Source organism: Bos mutus, chromosome 29 (assembly GCF_027580195.1).
Source record: "Bos mutus isolate GX-2022 chromosome 29, NWIPB_WYAK_1.1, whole genome shotgun sequence".
NCBI classification, from domain to species: Eukaryota; Metazoa; Chordata; class Mammalia; order Artiodactyla; family Bovidae; genus Bos; species Bos mutus.
This window is the reverse complement of record NC_091645.1, coordinates 1318798-1332091: the sequence shown is the minus strand read 5'-3', so window position 1 is coordinate 1332091 and position 13294 is coordinate 1318798. Positions and strand designations below refer to the sequence as shown.

The 13294-nt window shown below is 41.9% G+C and overlaps 1 non-coding gene across 1 annotated transcript; it reads right to left on the bottom strand.

Moving 5' to 3' along the window:
* Positions 1-2031: 2031 nt before the first annotated feature.
* TRNAG-GCC (transfer RNA glycine (anticodon GCC)) lies at positions 2032-2104 on the bottom strand. The gene has a single exon. It is a non-coding gene; the product is annotated as a tRNA-Gly (tRNA).
* Between the last annotated feature and the right edge of the window lie 11190 nt (positions 2105-13294).

Here is a 13294-nt window from a genome sequence, read left to right as displayed (position 1 = left end):
ATTGGAATGAAAACTGATCTTTTCCAGTCCTATGGCCTCTGCTGAGTTTTCCAAATGTGCTGGCCTATTGAGTGCAGCACTTTCACAGAATCATCTTTCAGGATTTGAAATAGCTCCACTGGAATTACATCACTTAAGTATAAACCTAACAAAATATTTGTAAGATCTATATGAGGAAATACGGTACTGTAGTTTTTTATGAAAAATTAAAAGATAACAAAATAAATGGAGAAATATTCCATGTTCATGGATAGGAATACTTAATATTGTCAGGATGTCAGATCTTCCCAACTTGATTTATGGATTCAGTGTGATTTGCAATCAAAATCCCAGCAGATTATTTTATGGATATTGACAAACTAATTCTAAAGTGTATATGGAGAGGCAGAAGACCCAGAATAGCTAATACAAAACCGAAGGAGAAAAATTAAATTGGAGAGAACTTTCTCTACCTTTGCTATAAAGCTACAGTAAAAAAAAAAAGAGAGAGAGAGTGAGTGACATTGATGAAATAATAGACAAATAGATCAACAGCACAGAGTAGAGGGCTCAGAAATAGATCCCCATAATAGTCAACTTATATTTGACCAAGGAGGAAAGGCAATATAATGGAGCCAAAATAGTCTCTTCAACAAATGGTGCTAAAACAACTGGACATCCACATGCAAAAAAGTGGATCTAGATACACACCTTATACCCTTCACAAAAATTAACTCAAAAATGGATAGCAGAGAGACCTAAATGTAAAATGCAAAAATATAAAACTCCTAGAAAAAATATAGGAGAAAACCTATATGATCTTGTGTATGGTGATATCTTTTTAGATTCAACACCAAAGACATGCTCAATGGAATAATTGATAAGCTTAACTTAGTTAAATTGTAAAACTTTTGGTCTATGAAAGACAATATCAAGAACAGAAGACAAGACATAGTAGGGAGGAAATATTTGCAAAAGACACATCCGATAAAGGCAATTACACAAAAAGTTCTTAAAGCTCAATAACAAGAGAACAGACAAACCAATTTAAAAATGAATCAAACACCTTAACAGACATCTCAGTGAAGAAGATGACAAATAAGCATATGAAAAGATGCTCCACACATGTCATCAGGGAAATGCAAATTAAAGCTAGACACCACCACACACCTATTAGAATAGCTGAAATCCACAACACTGAAAACACCAAATGGCAAAGATGTGAAGTAAAAGGAACTCTCATTTATTGCTAATGGTACAGCCACTTGGGTGGAATGTTTGGAGGTTTCTTATAAAACTGAGCATACTCTTACATGTGGTCCGGCAATCATGCTCCTTGGTATTTACCTCGAGTAGCTGAAAACTGACATTCACATAAAACCATGCACGTTGATATTTATAGAAGTTTATTCATAATTGTGAAAACTGGGAAGCAACCAAGATACCCTTGGTAGATAAATGGATAAACTGTGATGTGTCTAGATATTGGAATATTACTTAATGCTAAAAAGATATGAGTTAATTGAGACATGAAAAGACACAGAGAAATCTTAAATACATGTTACTAGGTGAAAGAAGCCAATCTAAGAAAGCAACACACTGTGTTATTCAAACTACATGACGTTCTCGAAAAGCCAAAACACTGGAGACAGTAAAAAGGTCGGTGGTTGCAGAGCGGGTGAAGGGGAGAGGTGGGTGAAGGGAAGAGATGATAAGCAGAGCACAGAGGACTTCTTAGGGTAGTGAAAACACTCTGTATAGTATAATGGTGGATATATGTAATGATATATTTGTCCAAGCCCATAGAATATACAACACAAGAGTGAATCCTAAGGTAAACCCTAAGAGCTCTGGAGGTAATGTAGCTTCATCCTCGGTAAGAAATGTACCATTCTGGTGAGTGATGCTGATAATGGGAGAGACTATGCATGTATGTGGGCAGGAAGTTTACAAGAAATCTCTGCACCTTCCTTTCAAGTTTATTATAAACCTAAAATTTCTCTAAAATATAATAGTACTTTTTCACTGTGCCACATGCATGCAAGGTCTTAGTTCCCCAACCAGGGATTGAACCTGTGTCCCCTGCATTGGCAGCGCAGAGTCTTAACCACTGGACCACCAGGGACATCCCTAAAAACAATAAAATTTTAAAGTTAGAAAAACAGAATTCTGGAAATGGATGATGGTGATGATTATACAATGACATGAATATACTTAATACCACTGAAATACATATACATTTTAAAATGCTTTAGATGGTAAGTTTTACATGATATGTATTTACCACATTGAAAAAAATTCTAGGAGGAGGATTGGTCCTAAGAAACTCATTGATTATCACTGGAAATGGAAGTTGTGAACTCAAATTTATACTTAATACCTGCTCTGTGCCAAGAATGATGTCATGTGTCTTGCATTATTACTTCACATAATTAGTAATGATTTAAGTAAGAGCTACTTGTCTATTTGGGAAGCAGTCACTGAGCACTTTTAACGTGGGCATTGTGCTACGATCTCAACAGCAAACAGCCCTAGCTCGGTCCATGCCTGGAAGGGCTAACAGGTCCAGGTTCTAGTGCAGGATGCTGACTCCTCCCAGCACAAAATGGGGAGAACAGAAGAGGAGTATCTACTTCTGGGCCCTTCCAGGTCCTGTTAAACATTTACATACATTATATGTATAATCCCCCAGCAATCTCAAAGTTTGGAACTATTATCTGCATTTTACAAAGGATGACCTTGAATCTCAGATCTAACTTACCTAAGATTACACAACTGCTAAGTAAGTGGTAGAGCTGCAATGCAAAGACCAAGTTTATTAACAAAGCCTATGTCGTCTACATACATGAGTTCTGTGGATCAAATTGTTCTGTGGATCAAGCTGCCTCAAGACAAAATTTTCCCTTTGGGCTTCCCAGGTGGCTCACTGGTAAAGAACCTGCCTGCCAATGCAGGAGTGCCAATGCAGGAGTGCCAGTGCACTCATCTCACACACTAGCAAAGTAATGCTCAAAATTCTCCAAGCCAGCCTTCAACAACACATGAACCATGAACTTCCAGATGTTCAAGCTGGATTTAGAAAAGGCAGAGGAACCAGAGATCAAATTGCCAACATCTGTTGGATCATCAAGAAAGCAAGAGAGGTCTAGAAAAACATCTATTTCTTTTCTATTGACTATGACAAAGCCTTTGACTGTGTAGATCACAACGAACTGTGGAAAATTCTTCAAGGGATGGAAATACCAGACTACCCGACCTGCCTCCTGAGAAATCTGTATGCAGGTTAGGAAGCAACAGTTAGAATTGGACATGGAACAACTGACTGGTTCCAAATAGGACAAGGAGTTCGTCAAGGCTGTATATTGTCAACCTGCTTATTTAACTTATATGCAGAGTACATTATGCGAAATGCCAGGCTGGATAAAGCACAAGCTGGAATCAAGATTGCCGGGAGAAACATCAATAACCTCAGATACGCAGATGACACCACCCTTATGGCAGAAAGTGAAGAGGAACTAAAGAACCTCTTGATGAAAGTGAAAGAAGAGAGTGAAAAAGTTGACTTAAAACTCAACATTCAGAAAACTAAGATCATGGCATCTGGTCCCATCACTTCATGGCAAATAGATGGGGAAACACTGGAAACAGTGAAAGACTTTATTTTGGGGGGCTCCAAATCTACTGCAGATGGTGATTGCAGCCATGAAATTAAAAGACTCTTGCTCCTTGGAAGAAAAGCTATGACCAGCCTAGACAGCACATTAAGAAACAGAGACATTACTTTGCCAACAAAGGTCCTTCTCATCAAGGCTATGGTTTTTCCAGTAGTCATGTATGGTTGTGAGAGTTGGACTGTAAAGAAAGCTGAGCGCCGAAGAATTGGTACTTTTGAACTGTGATGTTGGAGAAGACTCTTGAGAGTCCCTTGGACTGCAAGGAGATCCAACCAGTCCATCCTAAAGGAGATCAGTCCTGGGTGTTCATTGGAAGGACTGATGCTGAAGCTGAAACTCCAATACTTTGGCCACGACATGCGAAGAGTTGACTCATTGGAAAAGACCCTGATGCTGAGAGGGACTGGGGACAGGAGGAGAAGGGGACAACAGAGAATGAGATGGTTGGATGGCATCACCGATTCAATGGACATGAGTTTGAGTGAATGCCAGGAGCTGGTGATGGACTGGGAGGCCTGGTGTGCTGCGATTCATGGGGTCGCAAAGAGTTGGACACAACTGAGTGACTGAACTAAACTGAATGCAGGAGACCCAGGTTCAGTCCCTGGGTCGGGAATGAGAAGGGAATGGTAACACATCCCAGTGTTCTTACCTGGAGAATTCCATGAACAGAGGAGACTGGTGGGTTATAGTCCATGGGATTGCATAGTCCATGGGATCGCAAAGAGTCAGACATGATTTAGCAATTAAACAACAACAAAGATAAGAAAACAATAAAGACAATACGGTGACTTATCTATTAAAAAAACTTTATTCCATTCATAAGCTATTCTATACACTATAATTTGTCCCCTTTTACCTTTTAGAACCAAATGTTTTATTTTTGTCTTATGAACTGATGGGGATAATAAATGGGAGTTGTCTCTCTCTTTTAGGATCCTAATAACCAAATCTTATTCCTATATTTGGAAAATCCTGTACTTTACGGAGCTCAGTAGGAACCTCTGCCTACCTCCAGCCCTGGAAGCTCACTTCGCCATTCTTCCTCATAGTGAGGAAACAAGCCCCTGAACTTTGCTTCACGAATGGTAAGTTCACACCAGTCTTTGAACTGGAAGAGCATTATGAAGCAAGGACTGCCCAGCATCAGCAGAGGCTGTATCTGCTTCTAACCACGTGTCAGTTCTTGGACCTCCCCGCCGAAGCACTGGTGATCTTCGTGATTAAGCTATGGTGTCTACTCCTTAAAGGGGCTGCAGGGGCTCTGGGGTCTTCATCACATCACAGATTTGAACTATGTTCTCAATAACTTGGCTCTAAGAATCCAGCCCTCCTTGAGATTCTGTGAACCCCACACAACTCTCATCATAAATCCTTTCCTCCTTAAGCCTGGCAGAATTAGCTTCTATTGCTTGCAGCTAAGAATCCTTGCTGTGTGAGTAGTTATTTGTTTGTTCTAATACACATTTCTGACAGCCTAAAAGGGAGCACATTAAGCAGTTCCCCCAATATTTGAAAAAAAAACATTGGTTTATGGCATAAAAAATATTTAGGCATCACCCTTATATACAATGAATTCTAAGTTGTGCATTCAAAGCATTATCTAATGAACAATGAAAACAACTGAAACAGAATTGATATCATCTTGGACTTACGTGACTAAACAGAACTCTGGATAACCATATGGTCTGTATTATTCAGTTGTTAATATGGCCAAAGTAACCAGACTGACTTAATAAACAAACCAGATTGACTATGTGTCTACATAATTGCTTTCTCAGCTGCTGTGAAATGTTTGATCCAGTTAACAATATAGATAAGTTTCTCTTTTTTAAAGGTTAAAACAGCATGTAATTAATTAACTAATTACTGTACTGATTTATTATATTTACTTACTGAGTACAGCTACGGGTTTTTCACTAAGCCAGATGCCTGGCATGCAGCAAAGACACAAAGCTTATGATCTCAATTATCAACCATTCTTTCCATCTCCTCTGCAACCACCATTAGTGGCCAACCGCGATGACTTTTCATCTGGGCTTTTGTATTGCTCCCTGGCTAATTTCCTCTTTTTCTGCTCTTGTTCTCCTGAAATCCATTTTCTACTGATGAACAAGGGCATTCTTTTAAAACTTTAATTGGGTCATATTATCGCTCTGCTATAATTTCTTGCAAAAAATTTCCAATATCCTTAGCTTTATGTCCAAAGTTTCTAACACAACGAGGAAAGACCCATGTCATCAGGTTATGCATGCACACACGCCAAGTCGCTTCAGTCATGTCCGACTCTTTCGACCCGATGGACTGGAGCCACCCAGACTCCTCTGTCCGTGGAATTCTTCTGGCAAGAATACTGGAGTGGGTTGCCATGCCCTCCTCCAGGTGATCTTCCCGACCCAGGGATCGAATCCACGTCTCTTGCAGCTCCTGCATTGCAGGCAGATTCTTTACCATTGAGCCACCAGTGAAGTCCTGTGATCAGATTATATTTCTAACATAAATTCACTCCTGCCACCTGCACCCTGCCGCAATGTCCCAAACATACTGTCCTCTCAGTTCCTAAGGTGCTTTCATCTCTTGCTGACTCAAAGTCTTTAAACATATGGTTCCTTGTGCCTGGAATGTTTTTTCTCCCCCTGTTCACCCGGCTAGCCCCTACTTACACCTCTTATTTCAGATTTCACTTCCTCCGGGACACCTTCTTTGACCACTCAGCTTAAGACAGACCACTGATTTACTCTCTCAGTACACCTAAAAGCTTTCTTTCATAGCTTTGATGGCAGCCTGTAGTTCTATATTTACATGTTGTTTATGAGTTTAATGTCTGTTTCCTCCACAGTAGTCTGAAAGCTTTAAGAAGACAGGGACCATGCCTGTCTTGTTCACCACCTGGCATCCAACAAAGCATGTTGTACGGACTCCTTAAACATCTGTTGAAGGAATGAATTAGCAGATGAATCCTGGGCTTATATAATGTTGTCCAGAACAGGAAGTGCTGGAAATTACAGGAAAAAAGGAAACTCAGAGGAGCCTGGAAAGCTAAGGAAAGACTTCTGGGGGAGGTGGCCCTTTAGGGAGACCCCAGAGGATGGGTAAAATGTGAATAGTCTCTGAAGAGACCTGTGGGGAGAAGCTTCATTTCTCAAGGAAAAGGAAAATCCAGGAGAAGTGTGGCCACTTGGCAGGAGAGAGTGAGGGGTCCCACCTGGGTGTCACCTGGCTCTGGAGCTCATTCTTGGATGGCAGTGAGCAGTTGGCTTCCAAGTGCAGGGTGAAGCCATGAAGCAATTTCTTATGAACCCTATATCTTGAGCAGACACATTCATGCAGTGAAACTACTCAGGACACAGACTACCAGGCAGGTGGTGAGGGCACAGTGGCAGATACAGCAGGCTGGTTTCCTCGATTCCATGCTGACACCTGACAGGAGTGTGCTTGCCTCACGCCGGAGCCTAGGAAAACTAAGACGACACGCCCAGGCTCCCTTGATCTAGAGACTCCCAGCAAAAGGCCTCTGCCGGATTTGGGAGGAAGTGACATGATGATGCATAAGAGGCCACACTTTGCTGCTCTTTGCAAGCACCATTGTCAAAGCACTTGCTTTTTTGTGGCAGCTATAGCAAAGGTCCTAGAGTCCGGTCACTAGCTTCCTGGACATTGAGGGCATAGCGCAGAAGGTCCCTTTTGCTCATGCAGATTGTGGCCCACGGACAGTGGTTCCAGGGTGAAAACTCTTGGAGAACATGATTTGGAGAACTTCCCTTAACTCATACAAGGTTCAAAAGTCACTTTAGAATGCAAAAATGTGTCAATTCAGTCATTTAAAATATTCACCAGGGACTTCCCTGGTGGTCCAGGGGTTAAGAATTGACCAGGTCCGCTCACCTGCCAGTGCAAGGGATACAGGTTTGACCCCTGCTCCGGGACGATCCCACATGCCTCTGGGCAACTAAACCTGGGATGCACAGCTATTGAGCCCACCGGCCAAAACTCCTGAAGCCAGCGTGTCCTAGTGCCCAGGCTCTGCAACAAGAGCAGCCGGGCAGTGAGAAGACCACATGCCGCAACTGAAGAGCGGCCGCCACCCCAGACACAGCTAGAGAGACCCTTGTGCAGCAGTGAAGACCCAGGGCAGCCAAAATTAATTAATCAATAAATTAAAAAATGCAGCGTCCTCTAAACGTGATTTAAAGTCAACAAAGCCAGGTCCTGCTGTGGGCTGGCCACTTGCAGGGGACTCCATATATGGCCCTTCTTTCTTTCCTTGTTCTTTATCCAGTTTGTTTTCCAGTGTACGATCTCTTTGGAGAGTGGGTATTACAGAGGCTAGACAGGAAGGGGGAGAGGAGAGTTCTCATTTGACCAGCACTTTATAACATGGCTTCACACTTTCTGCATCTGGCCGATGTTTCAAGTTTACTTGCTGTTGAAGATTCCTTACAGACCTTGACATCACAATAGTTGTTAACCTGCGGTTTCTCCTATCTGGGCAAACATGTGCAGACATTTCTGCAAACATTTCTGCAACTCCTTCCTCTGCAAACTCTAGGGAATGGTGATCCACCTCAGTATCATTTCCGTTAAGGTCTCTTTGTTCCTCTGCTGATCCTAATGGAAAGCATCAAATGTGGCTCTCCCCCTGACTCTCAAGTTCACACACATAGCCCCCATCCCAGCCACAGGAAGCATTCATACATTTCCTATCCCCCAAACACTGTGAGCGCAGGTCTATCATAGCATAGTAGCAACCCTCCTTCTCTCTGCCACCTGCACAGTTTGCCAGCCCACCTCCAGCCTTCGGATTCCCAGGAGGAGTCAAGCAATAGCCATACTGATTCTCTAACTGCAAGGGAAACAGTATGCTACCCAAATGAGTTCCTTGAGGCCCTTCTTAGTCTGTGTTAGGTATTGACAAAAAAGGAAAGAAAAAACCCACACAACCTATTTATTCTGAGACCTTACTGAGGACTATACCCAGGGGATAAGCTTTCAGACAGATCTGAGGAACTATTCCAAAGAGGTTATGGAGAGAAGCCAAGAAATATAGGAGTTTTTGCAGGAAAAAAAAATGTAGTTGAACATCAAAAGATTACTTCTAACCACAAAAACGGATATCTCAAGTTAATAATTTTAGTGCTTTTCTAAGTATAGGAAAATTCAAGAGCCTAGGCTCATTGAAATTATTCTTTTGATATGCATCTTAATTATCTAAGGATAATATGCATATTTCACCATCAGAATTCCCTCCAGGGCACACCGTGGGGTGAGGGGGTGGTATCCCAGCAAAGTTTGACAGCTTGATGTCAGGCAACCTTCTTTGTTAACTGAAGTGCAGGTGCCACTCTTTCTACCCAGAGGAGGAGACACTCTTCCCCCTTAGGATGGGGACTCGAGACTCATAACACACGAGCATCTCTTAAAAATCCTTCGCGCTAAATCCCCTCTCAATATCAACCCTCTCACCGTTTAAGTCCTCGATAGGAGTGACTCATCTAATCAGTTCACTGCCACTTCTGCCACCTACATTATCGTTTCTGCCGAGTAATCAGTCTTGCAACTCATGATTGTACTGCTGCCTCAGTTGATAATGCATTTTTAACATCTTTTGCACCAGAATTCATCTCTCCCCTCCTCTAACTTCTCCCACTCCTAGAACATTGCTTTCAGGGGTTTGCGGGGAGGTATTCATCCCTTCATCCCATCTTTAGTTCCTGACATGGATCCTGGTTAGTATAATCCACTCTTAGTATTTTTACCCTCTTATCAATGATTGAAATAGGAATTAAGGTTTGAGCTAATCAGGAAAATATTCTGGTCTTATTATCTCACATTAAACTTACATCCTAAATTGGCCCAGTTATATCAAAAGACAAAGAGTTTCCCTCTCTATTTCACCTGCTTGGTATGAGAAAGGAAGTGTGTTGTGGTAGTTGCTACTGGCAGCCCTGTTGTGATCATGAGGAAAAACATCCTGAGGACAATATCAACCTGTGGAAGAGGTGAAGCTGAGACTTGGAACCCTTATCATGATATAGCTGGGATTGCTCTCCTTTTAGACTTCTTGTTTCAAGAGAAAATAATTGCCCTTATTATTGATATTTTAGCCAATTTCAGTTAGAGTTTTTGTTAACAATGAAAGTCAGTGATCTTCTATAGATTCCCTGTTTCAATTCAGTTCATGAGTGCTAAACCATCCCCTGTAGAAATGGAAACATATGGTGATGGAAAACAATAATTAGGATAGCAAAGGTCACTTGTTTCTTCCAAGCGACTTTCAAGAGCTAAAGGACTGCTGCATACTTGGGGAAAGAGGAAGAGGTAAAAAAATACCAGAGAGGCAGACACTCTACAGAAACTAAGAGACAAAAGCATTTGAAAGTAACTTCTGAAATAATTTTCCATTATAAGTCCAATTTTAATGTCCCAATTGTCTGCACCCTGTTAGCAGCACCTGAGCAATTAAAATTACTTGAGATAATTGCTTCAGATGAATTGCAGAAACCCACTGTGCTTGATTATTTCCTTCCCAACAAAACAGTTAACTTATATTTTATTAATTTATGAGACAAGTATTTTGAAAAATGCAAATGTTTTTATAGAAAGATACCAAATCCACACATGAACTTATAAACTTCATTTTTAATTAAATAAATGTCTTTATGGGAAATTGCTGTTTCCAGCCAACAAGGCTCTTTAGTTAACCATTTTGTTTTTATTCTATTAGAGTATCCAGTGCTATCCTTTTGGTAAATTACCTATGCACTCTCTATTTCTGGGAAGCTCAGGATGTCTGTGTGAGTATTTTGATGTGCTCAATGTGAAGAAATATGATCATGCTATAAGCAATGCCACTTTGTATCTGGCTACCTATAGCAATAATGATAAAAATAGACAGGAGTGAGACACTTAGGATAGCATCATCTGTGTTATGGTTGGAGAAATGATCAATAACCTCCTGAATGTTTCTTGTCTCTTCCCCCTCCACCACTTTAGTTCAGACTTTCATTATCTTGCTGGATTACCACAAAGCCACTGAAGTGGTATCATTTTAATCTCCTGTCTTTCCTGTCTCCGGTCCAGTCTTCACACTGTTTCCAGATACATCCTACAGGCACACAGCTCCCATCACATCACTGTCTCACTCAAGAGCCTTTAGGGACCCTTTACCACCAGCCAAAATCAATGGTATTCAGGGCCCTGTTGTTTAAGGGCTTAGTTCTAATGTGACCCGAATACATTTTCCAAACTTTTCTCCGTATCTTTGGCTTCATGCACTGTATGACATAACCCACTGGACTGTTTGCTGTTCCCCAGTGAGCCTTCCTGCTTCCACTTCTCTGAGCCTCAGCTGTGATCCTTCTCCTGTGATGACTGTTGTCTTAGTTCGTTTGGGATACTGTAACAAAAGTATCAGAGACTGGGTGGCTTCAACAACAAACTTTGATTTCTCACAGTTCTGAAGTCTGAGAAGTCCTCGATCAAGGCACTGGCAGACTTGGTGTCTGGTGAGGACCCACTTCCTATTACAGACAGCTATCTTCCTGCTCTGTTCTCACATGGGCTTCCCAGGGGGCGTGCAGGAGATGTAAGAGATGCTGTTTCGATCCCTGAGTTGGGAAGATCCCAGGAGGAGGAAATGGCAACCCACTCCAGTATTCTTCTTGGAGAATCCCATGGACAGCAGAGTCTGACGCGGTACAGTCCGTGGGGTCACACAGAGTCAGACTGAACTGAAGCCACTTAACACAAAGCCACATGGGTAGTACTTTAGAAAGATTGTGTGAGAAGAGAAGTCCATTGGTGTGGAGAAAGTTGAGAGTCTACAGTGTGGGGTGGATGAGGGCAACGAACCTCAGAGGCAAGGATGGTAGGAGAGGTGATAAGTCTCTGGGTCAGAGAGCTCCAAAGGGCCATAGCAGCTTGGGATTTTTTTTTAATGTATTTATTTCTAACTGGAGGATAATTGCTTTATCCCATTACTTCCCATCACTTCATGGCAAATAGATGGGGAAACAACGGAAATCGTGACAGACTTTATTTTCTTGGGTTCCCAAATCACTGCGGACAGTGACTGCAGCCATGAAATTAAAAGACAAGGCTTGCTCCTTGGAAGAAAAGCTATGACAAACCCAGACAGTGCATTAAAAAGCAGAGACATCACTTTACCAATTAAGGTCCATAGAGTAAAAGCTATGGTTTTTCTAGTAGTCATGTGCGGATGTGAGAGTTGGACTATAATGAAGGCTGAGTGCCAAAGAGTTGATGTTTTGAACTGTGGTGTTGGAGAAGACTTTTGAGAGTCTCTTGGACTGCAAGGAGATCAAATAAGTCAATCCTAAAGGGAATCAACCCTGGATATTCATTCGAAGGACTGTTGCTGAAGCTGAAGATCCAATCCTTTGGCCACCTTATGCAAAGAACTGACTTACTGGAAAAGACCCTGATGCTGGGAAAGATTGAAGGTAGGAAGAGAAGGGAATGACAGAAGATGAGATGGTTGAATGGCATCACTGACTTTATAGTAGATGTGAGTTTGAGCAAACTCCAGGAGATAGTGAAGGACAGGGAAGCCTGGCACGCTGCCGTCCATGGGGTCACAAAGAATCGGACACGATTGAGCGACTGAACAAGGAACAAAAATTGCTTTACAATGTTGTATTGGTTGTATTTGTTTACATGTTGACTCATTGGTCAACATGAATCAGCCTCAGGTACACATGCTCCGTCCCTCCTGAGCCTCCCTCCTACCTCCTACCCCATCCTGCCCCTCTAGGTTGTTGCAGACTACCGGGTTGAGCTCCCCATGTTATACAGCAACTTCCTGTTAGCCATCCATTTTACATATGGTAATGCATGTATTTCAGTGCTTCTCTCTCAGTTTTTTCCTGCTCTCTTCTGCTGCAGCTTGTGATCTTATAACCACTGGGCTCTAGCTTATCATGACACCAGATGTTGGGTTAGGTATCACAGGGTGTACAAAGCAATCAGGTTTTAAAAGGCTAAAAATCTGCTTGGTGGTTTTTTAGTCACTAAGTCGTGTCCAACTCTCGTAACCCCACGGACTATAGCCTGCCTCCTCGGCCCATGGCACTTCCCAGGCAACAATACTGGAGTGGGCTGCCATTTCCTTCTCCAGGGGGTCTTCCCGACCCAGGGATCGAACCCGGGTCTCCTGCATTACAGGCAGATTCTATACTGACTGAGCTGCAAGGGAAGCCCAAAAATCTGCTTACTGGGGCTATTTTTAAAATAACTGGGTTTATAAAATTTTGAGTGTGATGCTAGTAAGCTTTTTAACTAATAGATCTCAACCTGCAGTGAAGTGATAAACACCCCATGGGTCAATACACGAGGACCATCTTTTATAACATGTTTATATAATTCATTTTCATTTACATAACATATGCAGCAATAGCAAGCCGTCAGTGCCACAGCAACCATTTAAAAACTAAATTAAGTATTAAATATTCACATTAGGAAGAACCAAGCAAGTGACAATATGAAACTGATTTGATTAGCGATGACAGTAGTTAGGAATGGCGAACGGAAGTCCCACTGTGTTTTTACTTAGAGGGAGCTCGTTACTTAGCTCTCTCCCTTTTCTCCCAAATAAACCCATGGGAACTCTCCAGAGTTCCACC